General features: G+C 41.8%; 1 protein-coding gene across 1 annotated transcript in view; it reads left to right on the plus strand.

Moving 5' to 3' along the window:
- Positions 1–13,113: 13,113 nt before the first annotated feature.
- The window catches only part of PRKCD (protein kinase C delta), a 65,250-nt gene continuing 53,528 nt past the window's right edge, over positions 13,114–24,835 (plus strand). Inside the window, exon 1 of the mRNA XM_084292865.1 lies at positions 13,114–13,223. The gene's annotated coding sequence lies outside the window, so the exon portion shown is untranslated. The remainder of the gene's footprint in view (positions 13,224–24,835) is intronic.

Here is a 24,835-nt window from a genome sequence, read left to right on the forward strand (position 1 = left end):
TTTGCCGCATACTGTTAATCTTTTGAATTATTGTGCATTCAAGTAGGTGGATTACATAGTTCCAGGGAAATTCCATTATAACTTATCATAAATGAATGCTACCACCTACTATATCATCATGTTTCTGTTGTGCCTACACATTAGTTCGCTCCAAGTATTTAACTAGTTTTTCACTATAGCATTTCAACTCTGAAATTGTACTTTTTCTAAGATGTACTTCTGTACATCTAAATACATCTGAAGTGTACTTTTTCTGTAGATAAGCATCTATGAGGAATTCACTTCAGAAGAATGAGTCATTCTTGCATTTTCAGTTCGTGATGACTGCACTCGTGCTTCTATTAGGATCTTTTGCAAGTTCCTAATTACTTGTATACCTGCCTTGATTAAATAAAGATTAAGAATTAAAATCACAACTTTATGATGAAACATAACCTAAGCATCCCAGTATTAAACCATCTGAAGAACGACTTGCATAAATAATACATTCGTATTCAAAGAATACACCCTGGAGCACACATAATTTCTTCTCTGAATATCTTGACTTTTCATCTTTCTTGCCTCCATACCAAAAGAAAAACAGAGACTTTCTTTTTGCTATTACGGATTAAAAATAAATTCACCCAGACCTTGTTAGACAGCACACGGAAAGGATTACTCCAACTAGTTCAAAACAGCACTTTGGTTTTGGCACAAGCACAGATCTCAACTAATGGTGGCTCACGGATTAACAAAGCAATTAAGAAGATCGCTAACTATTCTCAACAGACTTAATTTCGCCTGAGAGGTTTCAGGCTGAGATACAAAGTAATGCAATCTGAAAAGGAGCCACACAAGTTTCCTGTCACCATTCTGGCAACAGCCATCAGCTCTGGAGTCACTACACCCAGCAGGAATTGAAGAGTTAAGTGTTCCATCTCCAACAGGGACATCTGTTTCAGCCATCTACAAGGTTCCATCTTGTAACCATTTGATCACCAGAAGCAGGACTAAAACTATAGGTACATTGCATGTTAAGAAATACCCGTAGAAGGAGGAATTAAGAGGAGCAAATCAAAAAGAAAAGGAAGAGAGAAACAAAGAAACATACACATAACAGAAGGAATATCCAACAGAAGGATATGCCACAGATGACAAAACCAGCAGGAAAAGTCCCCAAGAAGAAAACAATGAGTTAAAGAATAGACAGATCTAAGCTGGAACATTTAGACCTGTGAGCAAGTAGATCCCAGATTCCAGCTCAGACTTGCAGCCAGCTGACAGTACGTGGGTGCAGGCCACAGTGCTCAAGTACCCACGTCCAGGCTCCATACTGCCTGGAAACAAAATAGGTTTGAGTTCAGGTTACAGTGATGTTAAAGCTTTCTGCTATGCTATTATACTTCCACAATTTACTGAAATGGCACAAACATAACAAACAAGGTGGCTGTAAGCATTTTTTAAAGTAGCACTTTTAAAAACAAGACTTAAATGTACCTGAATGGGAGCGGCACTTCGAACACCTTTCTTCTTCCCATCTCCAGAGTATCATATAACCAGAACCGGAACTCAGTTCATGAAAAAAGCAAGTCGGATCTTGAAAACACTATTTGGAGTAAGCTCAGTTTTAGAAGGTAGACAAGTGAAACATAGCAGCCAGCCCCAATCAACTTGAAGACCAGGGGCACACTTACAGACAGGCTTAACTTCAAAAACAAGCAGTTGCAGTATGTGACATGCATGTCTCCCCTTTATAATATACTTACATACATCATACTTATATATTTCATGCTTAATTGCACATGGTCAAAAAAGACATGGAGCAAATGCAAATTGAACCACTTAAACTCCACATGTAACTGCAATCTAATTTATTCAATCATTTTACATTAGGCTGTTTCATGCATTTCAGAATCATCACAACAGCTCCAGCTGCCAAAAGGCAGAAATTTTGCTACTGTCATTCTGTTCTCCATTTATCCTGCATCTCTTAAGCATAGAAATCCTTCATTGAGTCTATGTAATTCAATAGAGACAGAAAATTGACCGTGTTTAGAACAGTTCTGTAGGAAGGGACCTACATGGATCATCAAGGCCACGTGTGTGAACACTTCAGGGCTAACCCAAAGTGAAAGCACATTACTGAGGGCATTATCCAAACACCTCTTGAGCACTGACAGCCACGGGGCATCCAGCACCTCTCCAGGAAGCCTGTCCCAGTGTTCAACCACCCTCACCCTAAATAACTGTTTCCTAACAACCAAGAAGGCTCTCCTAACAAGAGCCTCCCCTGCTACAGCTTTGTGCCATTCCCATGCATTTCCCATTCCCTGACATGGGAAAGAGACCGGCGCCTGCCTCTGCATTTCCCCTCCTCTGGGAGCTGCAGAGAGCCATGAGTTTGCCCCCAGCCTCCTTTTCCCCAAAGCAGACAAGCCAAGTGTCCTCAGCTTCTCCTTGCAGGACATGCCCTCCAGCCCTTCTACACCACTTTTATTGTCTCTTCTGGATGCTTTCATGCACCTTTACATCCCTGGAACCCAGAACAATGCAATATGAAAGGTGAGGCCACACCAGCGCTAAACTTAGTGGGACAATCACATCTTTTGACCATCTGGCCATGCTGTGTTTAGCACACTCCAAAATGCAGGGGTTTTGCCAGGACAGCTTACTGACATTTTAATGAGTTAAATCTAAGAATGGAGTACTCTACCAAGCATCAAGGCTGGCACAAGGTACCTAGTGAGAACAAGAAGACAGGAACAAAAAGATGAGGGGTATGACTCCTCATTACAGCAGCAGTGAGCTGTAAAGTTTGTGTTAAGAAGCACGCAGGTAGTAGGCAGATCTTTAGAATTTTTTCCCTTTACTTCACAAAAGTATCCCATGAGTTAAGTCACACTTAAGGAAGATGTCAAGTATCCACAACAGCAGTCAGCACCTACGCAAGATAAAAATCATCTCACCTCCACTTGTGGAAGCCGTGTACAAAGTACTTCCACACATAGAAACAGCTTGGCTCAGACTTTCTGGCTACTCCCCAGAAAAGTCAAATGAAACTGATTTTATACATGTTTGCTACCAAACATCTGGGGGAGATGTCTATTTCCCCTCCCACACCCCCAAGGGAGAGATAAAAAGCTATTTTATTTGCTTTAATTCCCTCTAGTTAATGCAGAGAAAACACATTCTTCTATAGAGCAATTCAGAATAGGAACCTATGCCAGGTGCTCTGAACTGCTGGTAGAGGAAAATTGCTTTCTAAGTCCATGGAATAACTACTTTAGAAAAATGAAACTGATATCAAATATATCCCTACAGCCCACTTTCCAACATGAAAGTCATTTAAACACCAAAAATTCAGTCAATCCTATCTATTCCTAAAATGACAGAAAACAGAACTCCACATACGTGTGTGTGGCATTTTATCAAAAGAAAAAACAAAAACACAAAGGACTTTCAGAGCTCCTATGGAATGCTGTCATAATTCCTCAAGGCAACTAGAACAGCCTTAACAACTCTGTAGTTCTTACAAGTATAAGTGCAGTGCAGTCTAGGAGTGCTTTCTACCTCTAGTATAAAGCAATTGCTTTTTAGCTACACGTTTGCATGCTCTAAGTCTCACAAACAGATTAAACTTCTGTTTTTGTATGGTTACATGATGACTAAGATGAGCATCTCCCTCCTAGTATTCTAGAAAACAAAATGAAAGCCTGTAATTTAGCTAACTAAAAAAATTCAAGACAAGTTCACATCACACACACATACAGACAAAAAAAAAAAAAAAAGACAAAATACCTGTATTCATGCTAAACCTTCTACTTCTCTAGTTAACAAAACTTTGTAAAAAGAATATAGGTTTTAGCAAGAAGAATTCTGCTGTGACAATTCAAGAAAGCATTTGCCATTTCCTTCTACTTACACTGAAGTTATATTCCCCCCCTCAGTAAAAAGGCAAATTGAATGGTTTTGATGGCATGTCATGTTCACAACTCCCAAATGTCAACGTTTAGTTGATTATTCTCAGAATGTCATCTGAAGCAGGAACTTCACCTCATCTACCTACAAGCAATTTTTAGAACATTTGCTTCTAGTCCTGCTATAAACTTGCTGTAGCATGATAAGTTAACAAGAGAAGTATTTAAATAATCCTGCTTTATGAACAACCTGATAAACCTTAACATAGGAATGTTACAGGCTATCCAAAACATGTCCACTTACAAAATGTGATCCCACACAATCCAAAAAGGAAATTACTAAACAGCATCATCTTTTTGTAATTTGGTGGTCTTTCCCCCCCACACACACACACAACAGATGTATGAAGACTAAAGCAGTACATCTGGATTTTGATCTGCCCTTCCCCAAAGGACAGATGTAAATATATGGGCTTGTTTCAGAAACACCGCTTTGTTCTTTTTCACAGTGATACTTTTCTACTATACAATGCATTAATCTACATTTAAATAATATAAGGCATTCAGTCAACCTGAATTTATTCTACTGCTAAGGAGGAAGGCAAAATCATTAACACGGGGAATAAACAATGGTTCTCAGGCCCTTGTATAGGTTCAAAACACCAGAACATTTTTACCCCCCTCCTGAAAAGCATGAGCAGGAAGATATACATTTAACCAGACCAGGAATGACTTCCTCCCTCCCACTCTGGACTTACCTGAAAACAAAGCTTGGACAAACATAAGAGAAGCATTACCACCTTCTCCTCCAAATGATTTGTATCACTGGCATGTTCCGTATAACTGGCTAATAAAAGCTCCCAGACAGTTCTAAATCTGCAGGTAAAATACAGCCTTTTCTACATTCAAAAGTAAAGAAATATTAAAATAAGTCTTGCCTTCAAACTTCTTGAATCTTCTTGCCTTGAATCTTCTGCAGCCAACAGGAGAGTAAAAATAGCTGGAAGTATGGCAGGTCTGTTCTTCTAAAAGTTCTGTAGTTATCTACAAACAAATCAAATAACAAACTTTCCTGTAGTGACAGCATGATGAAAACTAGTTAATATTTGAATACTGAGTGGGTCTTCCATTTACCTTTGTCTCATGAAAAAACACAGATCTTTATCATCAGAATGACTGATGCTGAACCATATTTCATATCAGACTGGAAAAAAATCTGGGGTGGCTTAGGACACAAAGTCTACTGAAAAAAATCTAAACACATTCAGGGATGTTGTAGATAATTAAGAAAAAAATAGTTTACAAAAGCAAAAGGGATCCCAGAGCAACTGACTGTGAAACATTTAAGTACGCATACTTTCAGTGGTGTTACTTTTAAACTTGTATAAGGGTCAGGTCAACAACAGCCAGAAGCATGTGTGTGATCCCATAAACACTTTCTAAATGCAGAAAAACAAGGCCACACCTTAGAATTTAGTAGACACAGTTGCATCAAGAAGTAGCAACTCTACAGCCTTTTTTGAAGAGAAGAATTGTAACCTCACAAATGAATTTAGACAAGAGACATAACACTATTAAATTACAACAATGGCCCAGTTGCACGGAGATCAGATATGCAACAGAATTTATTCAGGAAATGTCTGGAGCACTGATCCTGGTGTTTGTGACAATATAACCTATCTCTAAACGCATCTGCAAAGTAGCTCTGCTGCAGATAGGCTTTTCACCTTTAACTCTGCTGCTATCAGCCTCAATTTATTTTTAAGCACAGTAAAGTCCTCAGGGAATTAATCATTTTTTTAGCCACTTTCTAAAGATTAAATATTTTGTGTCTTTGGTACTTAAAACTTGATAGAATAATAATGTCAAACACTACCCTTCACCCCGCTACCAGTAGCGGTAAGAAAGCACAAGTAATAGGAGTTTGGTCCACTCGTTATTTGGCAAACTCAGTGCAGAACTGCTGCTTCCACCAACACTCCTCACCACCAGGTAGTGTGGGTAAGAGCAGCCTGTTGACATCTCTCCCTGAATTCGCATGACTCAACGTCTATGCCATGACATTACAAAGCTGCCCACTCTGCTGAGTCTTCCCTGCGTGGTTCAACAAAACTGTGACCTGTCACATGCAGGTGACTCCCGTCTTCCATTCCACCCTCCTCCTGTGCAAACACACAACCTGTAGTTTCATTACTGATACTTGCTTTCATTTTAAGTATTTACTAGGATCTACCTGCATACTATCTTGTTTTGCTGATACTATGCTCAGCTTTTGATAGCAGCACTTGTACCAATAAATATAAACCCAATTAAACAATTATCACAACACAATAGTTTCCTAAACAGACATGTCTGAATACAGGCAAGTAGAAGGATAAGGAAGGACAGCCTGAAAGAACATGAAAACAAATTTATGATGCATGATGTTGTTCATTAACAAGGAAAAATACCCAAGCAGAAAAGAATTAGCATTTGAAAATTAAGTGCTAGAAGCACTAGGTGCCAAAAACCAGTGGTATAACTAAGATTTATAATTACACAACCAGCTGATGAAATTAGAATTCAGGTACTCCCATATTCTCATGCCAGGTTGCAATAGGTCATATTTTTCTTTTTGCAAACAAAAGCCTTGCTGATCCATGTTATTGTTTGCACAGTCTGATACTCTAGCTAACGCATTCTAAGTGGACAAAAAGAGCAAAAAAACCCTAACTCCCTTGTGTCTCGCATTCGTGAATAAATAATCATTCATAGCAATAGAAGAAACTTTAATTTATAACTTCTGTCTAACAATCTAAAAATAGCAAGCCCTGGGGGTGGGGTTGTTCAGGTGCTGCAGCATTTATTCCTGTGCCTTGCCAGCCCTGCTCATTCACTGAAGAAGGAACAGCACAGAGCAGCTCGCTCCCTCCCTGCTGCCCACTTCCAGCAACTGTTGAGATGGGGGGAAGCATGATGCAAGCAAAGAGCAGACAGGCTCACATGCTCTCCCCTTACAACCTTACCTTGCTGCCACTGAAAGTGCCAGATCTACAGTCTGACCAGCAGAACTTTCCTCCTTTTCTAATCCTTCCAAATTCACAATGAACACGATGCAACTCTGATCCATAGAAATATCTCTAATTAAAATAGGGTTCCCATCAAAACAAAACTTACAAGTATTATCCTAACATCTCACCACTTAATCAGTTACTACCATCGGCCAGAATTTCCTGAATGTTGGAGCCCTTGATACCTGACACCCTTGAAACATCATCCTTACAGAAAAAAAAAACATATTCAGCAGAACTGTATTTCTTGGTTGGTTGCATGTTAATTCCTCTCAAGTGAGTAGCAAAGACATCAGGTAGTTAGTACCAGCTGAAATCATGTGATTTCTAAATTAATTGACTTGATGGTCTCCAGTTGGTTCTCATGACTGGTGATTTAACTTCAGCTGCAGACCAAAAAGAATCATAGAATATCCCCCCTTGGAAGGGACCCATAAGGATCATCAAGTCCAACTCCTGGCTCCACACAGATATACACAAAAATTCAGACCATGTGACTAAGAGCACAGTCCAAACGTTTCTTAAATTCAGCCAGGCTTGGTGCAGTGACTACGTCCCTGGGGAGCCTGTTCCAGTGTGCGACAACCCTCTCAGTGAAGAACCTCTTCCTGATGTTCAGCCTCAGCTTGACACCATTCCCACAGGTCCTATCACTGGTGATTAAGGAGAATAGATCGACACCTGCCCCTCATGAGGGAGCTGTAGGCCGCCATGAGGTCTCCCCTCAACCTCCTCTTCTCCAGGCTGAGCAGGCCCGGTGCCCTCAGCCGCTCCTCATACGTCTTCCCCTCTAGGCCCTTCTCCATCTTGTAGCCCTCCTCTGCACACCCTCCAACAGTTTCACGTCCTTTTTGTGCTGTGGTGCCCAGAACTGCACACAGTGCTCGAGGTGAGGCCGCCCAGCGCACAGCAGAGCGGGACAATCACCTCCCTTGACCGAGTGGCGATGCCGTGCTTGGTGCACCCCAGGGTACGGTTGGCCCTCCTGGCTGCCAGGGCACACTGCTGGCTCACATTCAGCTTGCTGTCAGCCACAACCCCCAGATCCCTCCCTGTGGGGCTGCTCTCCAGCGTCTCATCACCCAGTCTGTATGAATGGCCAGGGTTGCCCTGTTCCAAGTGCAGGACCCAGCACTTGCTCTTGTTAAACTTCATGCGTTTTTTTGTTTTGTTTTTTTTTTTTTTTCCCCAAGTTCAACCATCTTCTCAATGTTCCGGCAGAGCTGTGGCCAACCCCACCACGACTGATCCTAGGACCTCACTAAACCATCCAATTTGTAGTAGCGACAGGCGGTATGTACAAAGGGCAGGGACTTAATCAATGCAAGCCTATGACCCACACTTTAAGGGAATTCCTCATTCATGGGGAATAATTGCAATTCCCTATCCCCATCATGAATGGGGTTCAATGGGATGTGGAAGAAGAAAAAACCTGACCAGTACTCCTCCCCTGCCCTGATAGAATTATTTCTATCTATGGTGTCTCTACTGCACAAACAGGATTTTAATTTCCTGAAGCTTACACAAACATCAAAAATCAAATGGAATTGTTCAAGAGAGCTTATAAACAAGAGGTCAGAAAACCACGTTTGCATTATTTATGACACACAACAGTTCTTGCTTTAATATTCACTGAAATATAAAATTAAGTAGGAATAGACTGTGGTCAGCAAGCAAATTGCATCAGTACATACACTTCCTCGTTCTACCATCCTATTCACTTTGCAAAGTAAAGCTATGAGAAGGGGAAGCAGAACCACTTGCATTGCTCAAAATCAACACTGCCAGCGAGTGTGTTGAAACTCAATGTAAGGGAGTGTCTGCAATAAATACTAAAGTCATTTTAAACAAATTCTTCTGAAAAAATTGATTAAATTAAGTTACTACTACAGCCTCACATGTTCAAGTTATCAGCTCCCTACCATCAGGAAAAGGCAGTGGGGTTGGATATTGATACAATCTTAAGAGATTCTGAGGTTTCTTTTATTTGTAGCCCAAATTTTTCCATTTTTAGGGTAATCCAGATCACATCTGCAAATCTTCTACACAAGCATATGGAATAGATTTTATTTTTAAAAGAGGAAAAGAGTGCCCAAGACTTTCATGTAATTACTTTCTCAAACATGTGGGCCTTTAAAAACAAACATTGTAAGAATCAGTAACGCTCTCTAGGCATGAATCTCAGCAAAACCATCAGAAAACTATTTTCTTGCCTCATTTATAAGTGAACCATATTTTAAAAGTGCCTTCAAATAAGGAAAACTGCAGAGTGGTTGAGACAAAGTTTATCACAGTTTTAATCTCAAATTCTTAAGATTCACATCTGATAACCAAACCGCCCCGCAATAAGTTACTTATACAAATATTTAGAAATTCACAGGCTTGTATCTGGCACCAGAATGCCCCACATTCTGGGGCACAAGTCAACTAACATATATCTCATCCTTCAGGAAAAACAAAAAGTCACGTTATTTAAGCTCTACTAAGCACAGAAGGTTATGCAACTGCAAGTTCTAAAACATAGTAAATTTACTTACAAAGATTCTAGCTCCTCCTGTTTGTAGCACCCCACCACAGTGTCTCACCTGACCAACTACAGCTCTGCACAGGAGCAAACCCTTAAGCAAGAAAGACCAAATCAGCTGCAGATCACAAGGAGCAGCACACTGACTAATAAAGAAATTCTTCTTTTGTCAGCATAAGAACTAAAATAATCTGCAAAATTAAGCTGTAGAAGTTAATTGAGATCATTATGGAAAGAATCTCTAAAGTTTCAAGACTTGAGAGTAAAGGAAGGGTAATTCCTATTTCAACTGAACATCAGCCCAAACATATATGGCAGCAAGACCTCCACATGATGAAATTCAGTAGCTGTTTTTGTCACGGCTAATCCACAAAGAATTTGTGTTCTTGAAGGAGAGAGGTAGAAAAAACTGGAGGAAGAGCATTATACATAAATCAGTTGACCTTAACCTTGAAGGGGAAAAAAAAAAAAGCTGAATAAATGACTATGCATAATGATCAAAACATTTCAAGAATCTACTCAGTAGACCACAGACCCGTGCAGTGGGTAATGAGTGGAAACCCCCATCACTTTTAGATCATCACCAGACTCCTCTTTTCTCACCCCCATCACTACCAGAAAAGGGGAAATGAAAGCAGGCGTTTGGTGGTTAAGCTTGGAAAAGAGAATGAACCTCTGTCACAATGTGGAGCTGTGTGAAAAAGAAGCTTACAGTAACTGCCATGATTCTTTTCTGTTCATCACATCGTAGAATCTGAAGCAATACTTCTGCATAAATAATCATCTTTGCCTAAATCATATAGCTACCAATAGAATTAAAACCTGATTTATTTGCTTGAGGTAATAGATGCTGTAGATACTAGTGATTCAGCTCACAAAATGTAATTACACGCTTTTTAAAAATGTTTTTTTACCCAAATATCTCTGAAATCTTCAAGGGACTAGTTCTTACTCTCCATTATGAATTTTATTTACCTTTTGCTGCAGAAAGCTTGATTTCCCATTTTCCTTTTTAATATATGTTCATGAAATTGCTCAGAGTCATATCACCACGTTACATGCCAAAAATTAAGTGGCTTCAGGCAAAGCAGGTTTTCCAAATGGGAGAATTCAAAAGAACTCAGCTGCAGGAGCCCCTGCTAGTTAATTTGATAGCACATCTCCTCCACACATTTTTCTGTACAGAAACAGTGCCTTACCATGGGTTTGTGAGTTATTGTGCTATCTATTCAGCTACACGAGAGATGAAATGTAAAGAGATAAAAAGACTCAGGATGATTTAAAACAGTATCTCAATGCACATTTCAGGACAACAGAACAGAGTAACACCCATATCCCCTGTCCTTTTTTTTTTTTTTTTTTTTTTTTTTTTTTTTTTTTTAAAAAACGATTTACCTGTTACGTGCCCTGAAATTTCAATGAAATCCGGCATACCTTACCATTTACCTAGAAGCTGACATAGAACACCAGTAAATACTGTTCAACAGTACTGGGTTTTGTCCCCTTTTCAGTTATCCTGAGTATGAAATATGTTAATAAAGCCTTCTGAGTTGTATCAGGATCTACTCTGATGAAAGAATTTCCAGCTCTAAGAGTGCTACCATGTATTTGCAGTGCTGAGTTTTAAAAGCAAAATTACACAAAATAATCAGTCAGCAGGAGTTTCTCAGTACCAGGAAATACCTCAAAGTTCTAAAAAGTCACATTCCCCTACTAGTTGAGAAGATCCTCCATTTTGTTTTCTAAAGGCCAAATTTTACATCTTTATTCAGTCCTAATTAACATTTAACCTTCTGACTGACTAATCAAAGACATAAGATACAAATCTCTTTAAGCCTTGCACTTTACTCACAGTCTGAAACAGGAATGACTATCTGTTTCAGAAACACTTCAGCCAAAGTGATACTCTAAATAATTGAAATGCAACTGTAGTTAACAAATGGCTTGCTGCATCATTATACCGTAAAGTCACAAACTAAACTGAACTCTCTCTGACCACTTACACTCCCAATGAACACGACGTTAAACAGAACACATTTTTTATTTTGCCAAACTTCACTGGAAGTATTGAAATGGGGAAAACCACTTGGCAAAAGTTAGTGTCTGCTTTTCCCCTCTCATTCAAAGTAGTTTTAGTTTTACAAACATAACATTCATGAGTTGCTCATGCATATAAAGTTCCTCAGATTTCAGCAGCAACACAAGTAATTTTAAGTAAGGGTCCTCATGGAATTTATTACAGCATTATGGTTAATTCAACAACATTCTGTGCCAAAACAAGAAAATATTATTTATTATTTGTTGGCTAAAAACAAAAACAAAAAAACACTAAAATAGGCCTAAGAACACGTACAAAGTACCACATAGTTTAATTTGCAGCAGAAATAAAAAGCAACCAAAGACTTCTCTGCTCTGCTGCCTTCACCAAACTATGATTTTCACTGTACCCACTCAAACTCTCAGCTGGTGGTATTTTTGTGTTAAAACTAGAGTTTAATTTAAGCTCCCCGTATATTGCCCCCCCCCCCAAAAAAAAAAAAATTAAAAAAAATCAGAAGTCTGAGTTACATACACATCGTAACCTTTCAGATTTGAAACGACACAAAACAACCGATGAACTTCTAGAATACCTCTTGAGCATGAAGTGCTCTTCTGGAAAGAAGCTGGACACCGAACCTGTGGACCGTGGGTTTTGGAGACGGCTCCACACACAGCCTCCTAACGGCCAGCTCTGGCACCCTCAGCTGCCATACACAGCCTGGCACCTGCCTGGAGAAACAACAGTGGCTCAGAAAATGTTGGGAGTTTCATCACTGTTTTCAGCTAGATCAGAATGAGCTCATTTAAGATGAAAACGCAAGAGTAATTACACCCGAATTAGTAATACGTTTACCCCTATGAGCTAGAAAATGATGACAAAGGTCTGCTTTGGTTCCTTCAGGAGGAAGGCAGCATTTTCTCTCCTATTTATGTTTGTCATGTTCCTGTGCTGTAACCCAACCCCAAACCACCTCACTTCAACACTCAGGAGCTCCATCCCTCAGAGTGTGAGTCTGAGGACAGCTGGGCTGGGACACCAGTGGCCTGCGGCCTCCAGCACCCTGTGGTAAAAGCGCTGAGGCAACACCAGCGCTCACAGACCTAGAGCCTACCCAGCTTCAGCCCTATCATTAAAACAACATCCCCGGCTTATGAAACCACCAAAATTTATTTTAAATAAGAGCCTGGAAGAGGAAGTGGTGCGGCGAGGCAGTGGGGAAGCTTGAACGCCGCTCCCCACAGGGCAGAGGCACACAGCAAGCGCTCTGCGGCCGAGCTCCAGCTCCTCAGCCCCAGCCGTAGCTCCACGTCTGGGCCCAAAATAAACAAAATAAAATCACCTCCTCGCCTCAGCCCCGACCCTGCGCCCGCAGCACGAGCACGACACCAGTGCCTTTGGCCAAGGGGCGCTGTGCTGAGGGACACCGCGAGGGCTGGGGCGTCCCCAGTGCGACGGGACGGAGGGGACCGGGACCGAGGACGGGACTGGGGACGGAGACAGGGCCAGGCAGCACCACGGTCGCCTTTCTCAGCACCTCCGGGGTGGGGCGGGCGGCCGCAGGTGAGTGCGCGGCCCGTGGGCGGAGCGCGGGGCGGGGAGCGCCGAGCCCGGGCCGTGGCGGCGGGGAGCCGGCGGTCGCTGCCCGCCCGTCTCTGTCTCTCGCTCAGCTCGCTCCCCGGGACGGCTCCCGGTACTCGGCTCCGGGCAGGCGGGTGAGTGCCGGTACTTGCCCCCTCGGGGGGGTGTGTGTGTGTGTACGGGGGGCGCTCCCGCTGCTCGGCGGCTCCTGCCCCGCCCGGCCCGGGGTGAATGAGGAAGCGACGCGGGCTCCGGCTTCCGTGGGGCGCACGGTGGGGAGAAAGACGCTTGGCCCGGCTCGGCTTGGCTCGGCCCGGCTCGGTGCTGCCGTGCTGGGGCGGCTGTAGTGGGGCGGGCGGGACGGAGCCGTGTCCGGCCGCGGGTGGGTGCTGCTGCTGCCTCCGGAGCGGCGCCTCCATGTTGGGCTCGGGGCCGCGCCGCTCCCCTCGGCCGCCCGCACCCCCGCGGTGCTCCGGGACCGGCAGCCCGGGACGGGGCCGCCCCCGCTGCCGCCTCGCCGGGCACCGGCCGGAGCGGGGCAGGGCGGACCCGGGGAGGAGGTCCCGAGCTCCCCGCGGCTGTGTCCCCGGCACAGGCACGGAGTTTGCTCTTGGCACGAGCGCCGGCTGTGATAACAGCAACTTTGGGGTTGTTTTTTCTTTTTTTTTCTTTTTTTCTTTTTTTTTTTTCCTTCTTCCCCTCCCTCGTCCGGCCCCGTGGATGCTCAGTTTCTGTGCAGCCGAGAGGCACGGTGCTGGAAGCGGGCAGTTTCCAGCTGATTTGTGACAGTGAGGGAGCAGGAACGCTCCTTGGGCGGGTGTGCCAGGCGTGCATCTCTTAAAAACCCCCTTTCGGTTCATCACTAGGGAATTCCCCGTTTGCGTGAGGGGATCAGCCGCTAAACCAACGGGGTTGTGACACCGGCAGGTTTCGTCTGACACCTGTTTGCTCGGGGGCTGCTGTGACCGCTTCACCTCCGCGTTATCTGCCCAGGTAGCGCGGGGTGGCCGGGGGTGCTGTGCCCAGGAGCCGTCCCCTCGGCAGCTCGAGGCCTCGGGGGACAGAGCTGGACCCACAGAGAAGGCAAATGTGGGGAGAGCTGTGCCAGTGCTCTTCCCAGAGTTAAATATTGCTTTAAAGTCCTAGTTACAGCCCTTAAACATCTCACCGAGTAGCCCGTGTCAAAATTCTGTGTGCTCGCCTGTGCCCAGCTTTTGTCAGATCTTCTTTGCGCATTGGCCTCATATGGTCATTAGTCTCATTAACTGTATAACAAGCCAGGAAATAACCTGACCCAGTTTTCCGTCCGTAAGGTAACGCCATGCAGCATTGTATTGATCAAATAGGAAGAAATATAACCAGTATGGGTTTCTGACCAAAAGACTGCAAAGTGCTTCTTAACTCATTAAGCAATAATTCATAAGCATCACTTAAAAAAGGTATATGCAGCATTTCCTACTTATTTTAGTTCCTGAAAATTAGAAATTTAATTAGAAATTGAAGTGGGTATTTAATCTTCAGATAGATTTTCAGTTACCCCAGGATGCTGCCGAGGGAGTTCTGCAGAAAAAAGCAAACAAGAGACTGCGACGCATAAATTTACGTTGTGGGTTTGTTGTTGTTTTTTCTTTTTATCCTGGGTTTCGAGATAAAAATCTGTTTTAAAAATACAGCTATATGCTTTAGTTTAAGAAATGTTTAAATATTGTCATTTTTGGTTTTGATCTTTATAGTTTTATGATTTTTTTTCTGATCTTTTCAGTTATCTCTTTGTAAAAGTGACTATAGCAGACCTCTAAAGGCGTATGATTATCAGAGTAATATGCATAATATTTGAAACCAACAATTTAAAAAGTAAAAAACATAAGCAGGTATTTCACTCGGCATTATGTGTATGCTTATATGGAATTCTAAACAGTACAAGTTATCAGTACTTTGAAATTTTCATCTTACATCTAGGAATATGGATTTAAGTATGTAGGAATTGCTGCCACTCAGTGGCTGGTACAGAAGCGTAGGAAACTCTTCTCACTTATGTAGCTGTGATGTATGTGCAGTTGCTGAGTACAGCGTAAGGTAATTCTGTTCCTTGAATCTGTGTGAGATATTTGATCAGGAAGATGCTCATATTGTTCTGAACTGTTCTCAAACTCTTTTCCATCTTGTATTTCATAAGTTGTGACCCTCCTGTATAGATAATTCTAATGAGAGAGGAGTTACAATTTTCTTATTGAATGAAATAGCGAAATAGCATTATATAATAAATCAAAAAAATTGACCGCATAGCTAGTTGAAAAGGTATTGTGTAAAGAAGGAATTCTTTTAAATCTATTTCTGAACTGTGGGAAACTTAAGTTTTGTAGCTACTTTTGTTAAAGAGAAACTTTTAGAAGAATCTTTCAAGGAAAACTTGGCGTGATGCTTTATAGATTAAGGGAACATCAAGAGAACCTGGAAAGATGACATCTTTTATTGAAATAACAGCTTTCCTCAGGAAAGCATACAAGCTTTCAGGCCTCCGAGTCTATTTTGTCTAAAAGCTGCAGTCATTAAAGGTAATCTCAAACTGAGTACTTTAGGACCTAATCGCTAAAGTTAACCATCCATCCTGGTTTCCATCTGAAGGCCTTCCACGCCACCCTCTCTGTGCTTGCTCCTCTGCCCCATGGCTGTGTTGCCCGTCTGTAGCTGGTACTCAGCTCTGGCTGCTGCTCCTGGAAAGAGGAGCCCCTGCAGCACCCCTCGATCTGCAGCTGCACCAGAGCTGGGAGTGCAGCGCTGACCTTGAGTCCACCGAAAATCAGTAGCATCTGCAGTGAAGCTGCAGGGGCACGAGCTGCAGTGTGGACTGTGCCATGTAAATGCTTTCCAGGTGTTAGCCAGCGCTGAGGTATGTGCCTGTATGGGGTTCATTGACATAGGTATTTAAGTTCCTTGAAGCTAACTCAGATGTGTCTGTGCATGCTGCAATCAAAATGCATGAAGTATCTATAGTCTGCCATCCCCTTCATTAGATACATGAAGTACATATTTAACCTACCATAAAAAGAATGGAGGAAGAAAGGGATAGGGCAGAGTTTGAAATGTTTATTGCAGATGAGTCAGAGCTGGATGTGAAAGATGACAAGTGACTTACCAGTGGAGTCTGGGGGTTAGCTGACTTCATCAGGAACCAAATCCCTCCGTTAATCATCCACTTCTGAGAAAAGTAATGGGATTTTTATTCTGGAGTTGTCCTTGTGTCAAATGCAGCATGTCCATTCTGGTTGTCAGGTTCTGGCCAAGAGGCATCTAATAAACACCAAATTCATTTGTGTTCCAGCAGTTGTTTTAAATGTTTTCCATACTCTGTGAGAAAACCTCTCAGCTTTCTCTGAATCTTCCTTTACCTGAACGATCTGAGTACGGAATTTTACTTTGTAGAGCTCTACACGGAGCCAGAGGGGTGAGCAGGAACAGGGGAGGGGGAAAACTATCTGTCCTGTGCCCATTCACAGGTCTCTGGGCAGCACAGGAAAATTAAGCACTCTACATCCGCTTGGCTGTGCTTTGCAAAGATACAATTAACAGAGATGAGCCTGGGAGAGCTCTTTACAGCCTTGGTAAAGTAATGCTGAAATGGCTTGTGTTATGTTCTCATTTAAAAAGCAGTTATTTTTAACTGTAAGAGTTTTTGTGCTTTATTACAGAGGCATTACCACTCCAGACAGAATTGAGTTACTCTATTAACTTTTTATGGTATTCTTTGAGCAATCTTGCAGAAGTGCTCTGTAGGAAGCAGTGTGCTGTCTCTAGCTCTACAGGGCCATCTAGATTATACGCACTGCCTTCATGACTAGAAACTGTGCTGGTGTTCTGCTGCTGTTACCAGTCACCAGTAAGGGTTAAGAAATGAGAGATCTGGCACAGGGACATCACAAATCTGTCCTTCACAAGAGTGGTGCAAAATGTATTTCTGGTCCATCTAGACCAGACTGTGCTACTGGAAGTATCCCTGACAAGGAGAATGGAAATACAATGTGTGTAGCTGCATGTTACTGATTGTTTTCCTTTTTTTTTTTTATGATAACGTATTATGATAATGCTTCGTTTAAAGCGCTATGTCTACCTTTCAGTGACAGAAAGGTGCCCTGCCTTCCATGCAGTAAGTTATGCTTTGAACCTATTAAATTAGCTGCTGCTGTTTACTGACTGATAATGGATTTGACTGTTTCTGTCTTGAAGGTAGAAGTGAAGCAGGGCAGATGTATATCCACAGCTCTGAAGCAAAGAGGCAGGCCATAAAATCTTTAAAGATATTTTTGCAGCTAAAAAAGTGCGTAAAACTGCAGAATACACCTTATGGTATCCTCTTACTGCAGTTAATGTTTTTGCTGGTAATTTCTTTGCCATTGAGTGTAATGCTCTATCAGGAAAAGTTTATTTAATGATACTCAAGTGCAGTTGGTATTCATCTGATAATACTCGTGATCTATAAATTCTTGGAGTGACTGTTTCAGATAACTTCATAAAGCTGATGCACATTAGGTGTTTAAGCCTTGCATGATGCTTGCCAGACTTCTAAGGGAGGAGGATGTGTGCTTACCATCTCCTGCCTTTTGATGAGCCGTACATTAGATTTATCTAAAAAATAAAAAGCAGCACCTCTCTGTATGCCCCAGAAAAGGACTATTTTGAATTCCAAGGTGCTACCACTTGTGAGAACAGAACAGATATGCAACATATATTCCTGTCCTGCTATTCCTAATGTGTTTTCTTAGAGCTGTGAGCAATATCTGGTCTTGGGTGGTTGAAAAGTAACCAAGCAGCGTCACTTTTACCCTTTGATAGTGAGAGAGGAGTTGGGATAGCCTCTGGGAGCACAGGTGACAGGTCAGCATTGCACCAGGCATTGTGTGTATCTGTGGAAAAGAGACCCTACTAAAACAACTCTTCCCAAACCACTTAGGATGCGTGTCACTCTTTTCTGAGAAGTACAGTGTGGGCTGAAGTCCTTCCAGCTTCACTGGGCTCAGAGGAATTGCCTGAACTGTCTGAAATAGAATCCTGTTTCGCATCTCCCAAATGGCTGCAAACCTCTAGATTGGTTTGTATATTTGTGCATAAGTGGCTCTGATTTCTGTTGTGTTCAGTCTTCTTCAGCCTCATAAATGATATAAGTGTTAATGGGCTTGGTTTAATCCCACCCACCTGCTATAAGTATGGGGTATCTTGAAACATACACAGTAAATCTAAACCTCAGCCCCAGCTTTGTTCCCCACCCCTGCGCCATCAAGTATTATGTGCTACTGATTTGGAGCTGAAAGCCTAGACCTGTGTTGGATTAGCCTTGCTTTTTGCTCTATGACAGCTTTGTAATGATGAGGTGACCAAGAGAGAAAATTGCATGTTTTTTAGCACTCAAGTGTCAAGTTATCTTCTGAGCATTTGAAAATCTTCTCCTTTTCTTTTTTTTCCTTTTTTTTTTTTTTTTTTTCCCCAACAATGCCTGTTTATTAGATCTGAATACACAAACAAGGATTTTAGTAATTCCTTATCAGATTCTCTGGTTTCTCTTGGAAGCGCAGTTTAAGCTTTGCTGTAGTTTTTCTGCCTAAGGAATTCGTGAAATCTGTGTTTGGTCAGTACTTCTTTATACTAATTTACTTCAGTGCATCTGGTGTTTTAATAGTCAGGGTTAGGCAAGAGAAGAAGTATTCTTGGTTGTGATATCAGGCTTGTCTTTCAGATAATAAGGTGGTGGCTTTAGGTTGTTGTTTTTGTTTGTTTTGTTTTTGAAGATTGAGATGCTTGAAGATGTAGGCAGATGCTTGAAAAAGTGATCTGAAACGTTTCGTGGACAAGCTCAGTGTTCAGCTTGGCTCCGATAGACTGCCTTTTTCCGGGAAATTCCCCAATGAGTACAAAGGCAGTGTAGTTAAGTTATTGCTAATGCATCCTTCAGTAGCTTGTGTGAGCTGTGCTTTTCTAACAGGAAGCTGTATTTGATTTTTTTTTTTTTTTTTTTTTTTTTTTGAATAAGGGAGGAATCCTATGATTCTTTCTTAAAAGAAAATTCTTCTGAAAAAGCCCTCTGTACAAAAATTTGGTAAGAATTTAGAAAACGTGGTCCAAGCAGTTGATAGTAGAACCCGTTGCATGCTTTTTTAAACTTCTTTTATGAAGAAAAACTAAGATGAACAGGCACAGTGCAATAACTGAACGATTGTCATGTTTGTCACGTGACACTGTAGATTTTATCTCAATCTTTTTTGTTTCTTTTGTAATGCCTCTGGATGACTTTGCATTTTGCTGGCACATCTAAGTAACTGGAGTGAGGAGTATTTTGTACCTTGCTGATTTTGTTAGTGCCTGTTGAAGTGCAGAACTCAGTATTTCTCTTGCTAAAGAACAGTTGTTTGTCAGAGTACATTCCTGGAAAACTCTTGTGAAAGTAAGGTTTATTCTTGCTTATTTTTAAAATTTTGTTTAACGTACATGCCTGTAAGAGAGCACAGATGGTTGTCTTGTATCAAGAAGGTGCTGCCAGGATTTTTGGTGTTGATAATTAACTGTTCCATTTATAGATTAAATAAATAAATAATCTTGCAGTAGGATCTGAAACCCTCCATCGTGCAAGTAGCTCTGCATGTGAAGGAGTAAATTTATTATAGATGCTTTCAATACTGATAAACATCTTTCCTCCCCCCATCCTTTTTTTTTTTTTCTCTTTTTGAATAGCACCACTCAGTGAGCAGAAGGAGCAGTCTGATAATAGGTTCTCACATCCAGTGTGCTGGTCCATTAATGCAGCATTTTTGCTGAGCTGTGAATTGCTCAACAGCTGTTTTCTCGTGTATCGTTGGCCAATGACTTTGGCCTTCCGTGAACTCAAGTGGTCTTACTAATGAGTCGGGAATGCTGCAGTGCCCGTGGATGCTGATTGCCAAATATCTGCAGCAGATTTGTCTGTCAGGAAGCTCTGAGAACTCTCTCATATTACACTTGCTTATGTTCCTCGATAATCTACAATTTCTGTTTGACAAGCATATCGTGGCTAATGTAGGCAGCAGTGTCCCAGGGGCAGGAGCTTCTTAACATGGACCTAAACTCTTCCAGGTACTTTTAGAGTTAATGTTAATTCAGTTGTGCCTTGATCTGTATACAGTGAGCCGCTGGCACTTGGATGTGTCTTCTTCTGTTCTCTCAGCCAAAAAGGAGACTCCAGCATCCCCGATTGCCTAGTTACTTCAAAGCTAGCACAAGGATAATGGGAGGACAGATAAACACCAAGGGATCAGTAGGCAGCACTTGTGTCCTGCCTGGAAAAAGCCTGTTGGAGAGCTAGGGAGCAGGGAGATGCAGCTCGAAGCAACGTGACAGCCTTCCCCTGCAAAAGAAGCACCTCCTGCCATGTACAACCAGTGAACGTGCTGAGACCAAACCCAGCACAGACACCAGTGTTCGCAGTGGTTCCTGGAGGTCTGCTGTTTTATAGGAAGTTAGCTACAGGCTAACCCCATCTTCTCCCCAACAGCAGAAGAGAAATTTCATGGGGTAATATTGTTAGGTTTTTTTTTTTTCTACAGGCCTTTTTGAAGAAAGGTATGATTTGGACCAAAGGATTTATACATCTTCCTGTTAATCCCTATGGGGCTTGCATTAGGCCCTTAGTCATTTTTGTTTTTCATTCCTCCAGTTCCCTTAGGCCCTTGCAGTAAGGGAATCTGCAATCAATTTGTAGCTCTCAGCACATCTGTAATTGCAGAGTAGCTGTTCGGTTAGCAAGACTTGCTTCATTGCACTTGAGAAAAGTATGGAAGGTTCTCTGGGAATCTGATTGTCCCTATTTATTGGGTCTCATTTGAACAGAGGTTGCTTTCTTCTTCGGGAAGTCAGGGCACGTCTGCATCAGTCGGGTTGGCTGGCTGAGCAGTCTCGGCTATGACTGCTGACTGCTGTGGTGGTGCCATCACAGCCTCGGCGCAGGTTCACCAGAAGGCATGGCTGCAGGATGGTTTGTCTCACTTTAAGGTCTGTTTCACATGCAGTTATGGTGCTGTCATCGCATCTGACACGCATGCTTTCGCATGCAAATATCTCATTACGCTATTGCTAGCCTCGTTAAGTACTTTAGCTAAAATAAGCACATACACCAAAAGTTAGGACGAGTCTCATTTAGGCTGGATGGTAGCGCTCTGTGGCAGCTTAGAGACCATCCTGTTCTTTTCAACAAGCTTTTCCAGGTTACTCTACAAGTTGAAAGGTCAGGTTACTGGATCTGCACCACCAACTTGCCTCAGCACAGAACCCCGTGCACCTGCTGAAGCCATCCATTGAAGGGGAAATTGGGGCAGACAGAGCTGGCTGCAGCAGGAGCCCCCAGTGCTGCAGGCCTGCCTGGTACCACCCTGCCCTCCTCGGCCTCATGTGTCCCAGAGGTGCTGCCGGCCCCCTCACATCAGCCTTTAAAACTCCATCTCCTTCCCAAAACCTTTGTAATACAGCCCAAGTGCCTGCCTGCTGGGGCAGGGAGAGGAAGTCTTGCTGTTGTTTTCTGTTTCAGTTTAATTTGCAAGTTCTCTAATTTCTAGCAGTGCTGCTAGGACTTTAAAGGCAACCCCAGGAGTTTAATGTAGTCCATACTGGTATCTGTCAGACTGGTTTTCTGACCTATTTTGGGGTATTGCAATTTGGGATTAATGTTACTTTCCTTTTCCAGTGGGTGGCAGTTGAGGCAAAGAGAAATGTTTATTTGCTTGGAAGTTTATATAGATATGTATTTAAGGAATGGGAAGCAAAGCCAAAGCAGGCCAGCTCTTTATGGCCGACTGCTCTCTCCTTATGTCTGTTCTTTCCTTTGTTATTGCACCTCCTAGCTGGGGAGAAGGACAAATCAAAGGAGCTCTTGTAACCAAAATCCGCTTTTAGTTTCAGTCTCCTGTGTGTGTGTTGTTCTGTTCCTTGTTTCCTTCTTCTCTTACTGCTTAATAACAGTGAGCCCAATCTTTCCGTCATTAGAGCTTTGCCTTATTTAAACCTAATTTCAAAACTTTGAAACAGAGAGCTGCTAACTTTTTGCAGCAGTGTTCAGCTTCTGAGATCTGTAGTTTGATGTGGAATGCAATATGTAGTAGCACTGATTGCCATTTTTCTCTGAACTCAAGCCAGAAGAGAAATCTAAATCACATTACAGTAAGTGTTTTTAGTGTTTCAAGAGCTGACGACAATATAACAGCCTCAGCAGTGCTGACTTTATATGGTTTTTCTTCTGACCAGATGCTCTGAGGCATTTCATGGCCTGCATTACATTGCCTTTGTCACTGGAGTGCTTGGTACATTTGAAATGGTTTGTGAAGAAAGGAGCTTTGTGGGTTTTTTGTCAAAGGTTCCTGTGTGGATTTTCAAAATACTCCCAGCCAGCAGCCAGGAATGGCCTTTTTTCTTCAAAAGCGAATCTTGACAAGAAGTCTACAGTACCGATTCTTACAAATTGATTATATATAAAACCACTGAACTCTATTTCCTTGAGGGGCAAAATTGTGACAGAAAAGTATTTTCACGTTTCTTGTACAGTTGGCATATATCTTATTTACAGCCAAGTTTCAAGCTATTGAAATAACATACTAGATTCCAAGTGCTGCGTAACTGAAGTACAGAGTAGTGCATTTAGTGAGTATAAAATTATAAATGAAATATAAATGAAGTATATATTTATGGAAATATTAATAAATACTCTCATCTGAAAATTACTGCATTTCTAAAAGTGGTAGAGATTAGGTCAAATCTGCTTTTTAAAATGTAAGAATATGTATATCAGTGCTGAAACCATCAGGTTGAGAATTGTTGTTGGGTGATGAGGAATAATTTGACGGATTTTAAGAAGAACTAAATTTCTTTTTTTTTTTTTTTCCCAAGCCATTAAAGCAGTGATGGGGCTTTTCCACTACTTCCCAGTGCTTTACATTTTGGGTAAATACTTAATGCTGCATCAAAAGCAGAAGATGCCTTTTATTATAACAATCAATCCCCATCTTCTCCCTGAAGAAATGTGGCCTTATATAGTTATTTAATGTACCTAGGCCAAAATAAATCTAGTTAAATTGGATAACATTGTTATCAATTCATTTCAACAGCTTTGCCAAATCCAAATGGAGTCAGTTTATCACAGCTAAGCCTTGTCTAAGCTTATGTGACACTCCACTTAAAGTCAGTTTTTACACTGATGCAGTTAAATACAAAAGCTTCTGCAAACAGAGTCATTATAAACACTTAGGGTGATTATCCACTTAAGTGGATACAAATTCTTCTGCTGCTGCTGTTAGAGCAAAGTTCAGCCTGACTGAGAGATGAAACCTGTAAAATGATTTCAGATTCTTACCCCTTCCGGTCACGTGAAATAAATGAGAAATTAATTGCCAGAGCAGCAATGAGTTGAGTTTCATCTGGTTGATAGCAAAACTGATTTTACTTATCAGCAGTACTCTTTGGTTATAATGGCTTAAAATGGAAATCTTTTTTTTATGCTGAAAATACTCTGAAAGCCATGACATAGCATGTATTCAGTTTTGTCAAAGGGACACAGTCAAATAGAAAATTGTTTTTTCCCCCCCCCTTTTTTTTTTTTTTTTTTTTTTTTAGAAGACTGTGAAAATGTCTGTGGTGACTGTAATGTACGTCAGTCACTAGAAACAAAAATCACTTATTTTCAATCCCTTCAATTTATTTAGCTGTCAATTACTGGATTGCCATTTGCTGAAAAAAAGATGGTGTACACTAAATTCTTCTGAAAGGTTTTGATGCATGCATGTGTGCACATGCAGCGATGGCATACTTGAAGTTTAGAGGGTGATTTGTTTATTGCTTTTTTTGTTGTTGTTGTTACTGTCTTGACACCTATGTCCAATTGACAAACAAATCTTATTTTAGGGACTAGGGAAAGATATGTCCATTATTTCACAGAATCACAGAATTTCTAGGTTGGAAGAGACCTCAAGATCATCGAGTCCAACCTCTGACCTAACGCTAACAGTCCCCACTAAACCATATCCCTAAGCTCTACATCTAAACGTCTTTTAAAGACTTCCAGGGATAGTGACTCCACCACTTCCCTGGGCAGCCTGTTCCAATGCCTAACAACCCTTTCGGTAAAGAAATTTCTAGTCCAGGTTAAGAGAGAGAGAGAGATCTGGTTGTATTATGGTTTAGATCTTTTTTTCCTTGTAAATTTGATTTCCTTCCTACTTCTGGTGCTGCTTTCCAGTGTGAAAGTTGATCCTCATACTAGAAAATTTTTTGAGGGAGTCTCAACAGAGAGATATTTTGTTTGTTTGCTTAAAGCAAACCGTGAGGGTTGTAGAGCTCTGTTTTAAATTAACAGCTCCCCAAGCTGGGCTGCATGCTTAACGCTTTTCAGACACTGTCATGAGGCAGTAGTACAAGCATTCAAATACTTCAAAGGAAAGACAGCCATATCTAGAGTTATATCTCAAAAACATAAAAAAGGCTGTCAGGCTCATGTAATTGAGAATGTTTGCCATAGGCAAGGTGTCCCAGACAGACTGAAATGGAAGAACGTGTGCTCATGCTGCTCCATTTAGTTTTACATTAGTTACCAAGGGAACCCTATTACCTAATAAGTAAAAGTTACAGGAAACTTCAGAACATGCCTGTTTGTGTCTCTGTGCTTGGGTATTACTTCTCTGGTCCTTCAGCCCTTGTTTGGAGTTCTAGACTGCAGTAAGTAAACGACAAAGCGTGTACTTAG

This window comes from Netta rufina (assembly GCF_964035555.1).
Source record: "Netta rufina genome assembly, chromosome: 10".
Classification (NCBI taxonomy): Eukaryota; Metazoa; Chordata; class Aves; order Anseriformes; family Anatidae; genus Netta; species Netta rufina.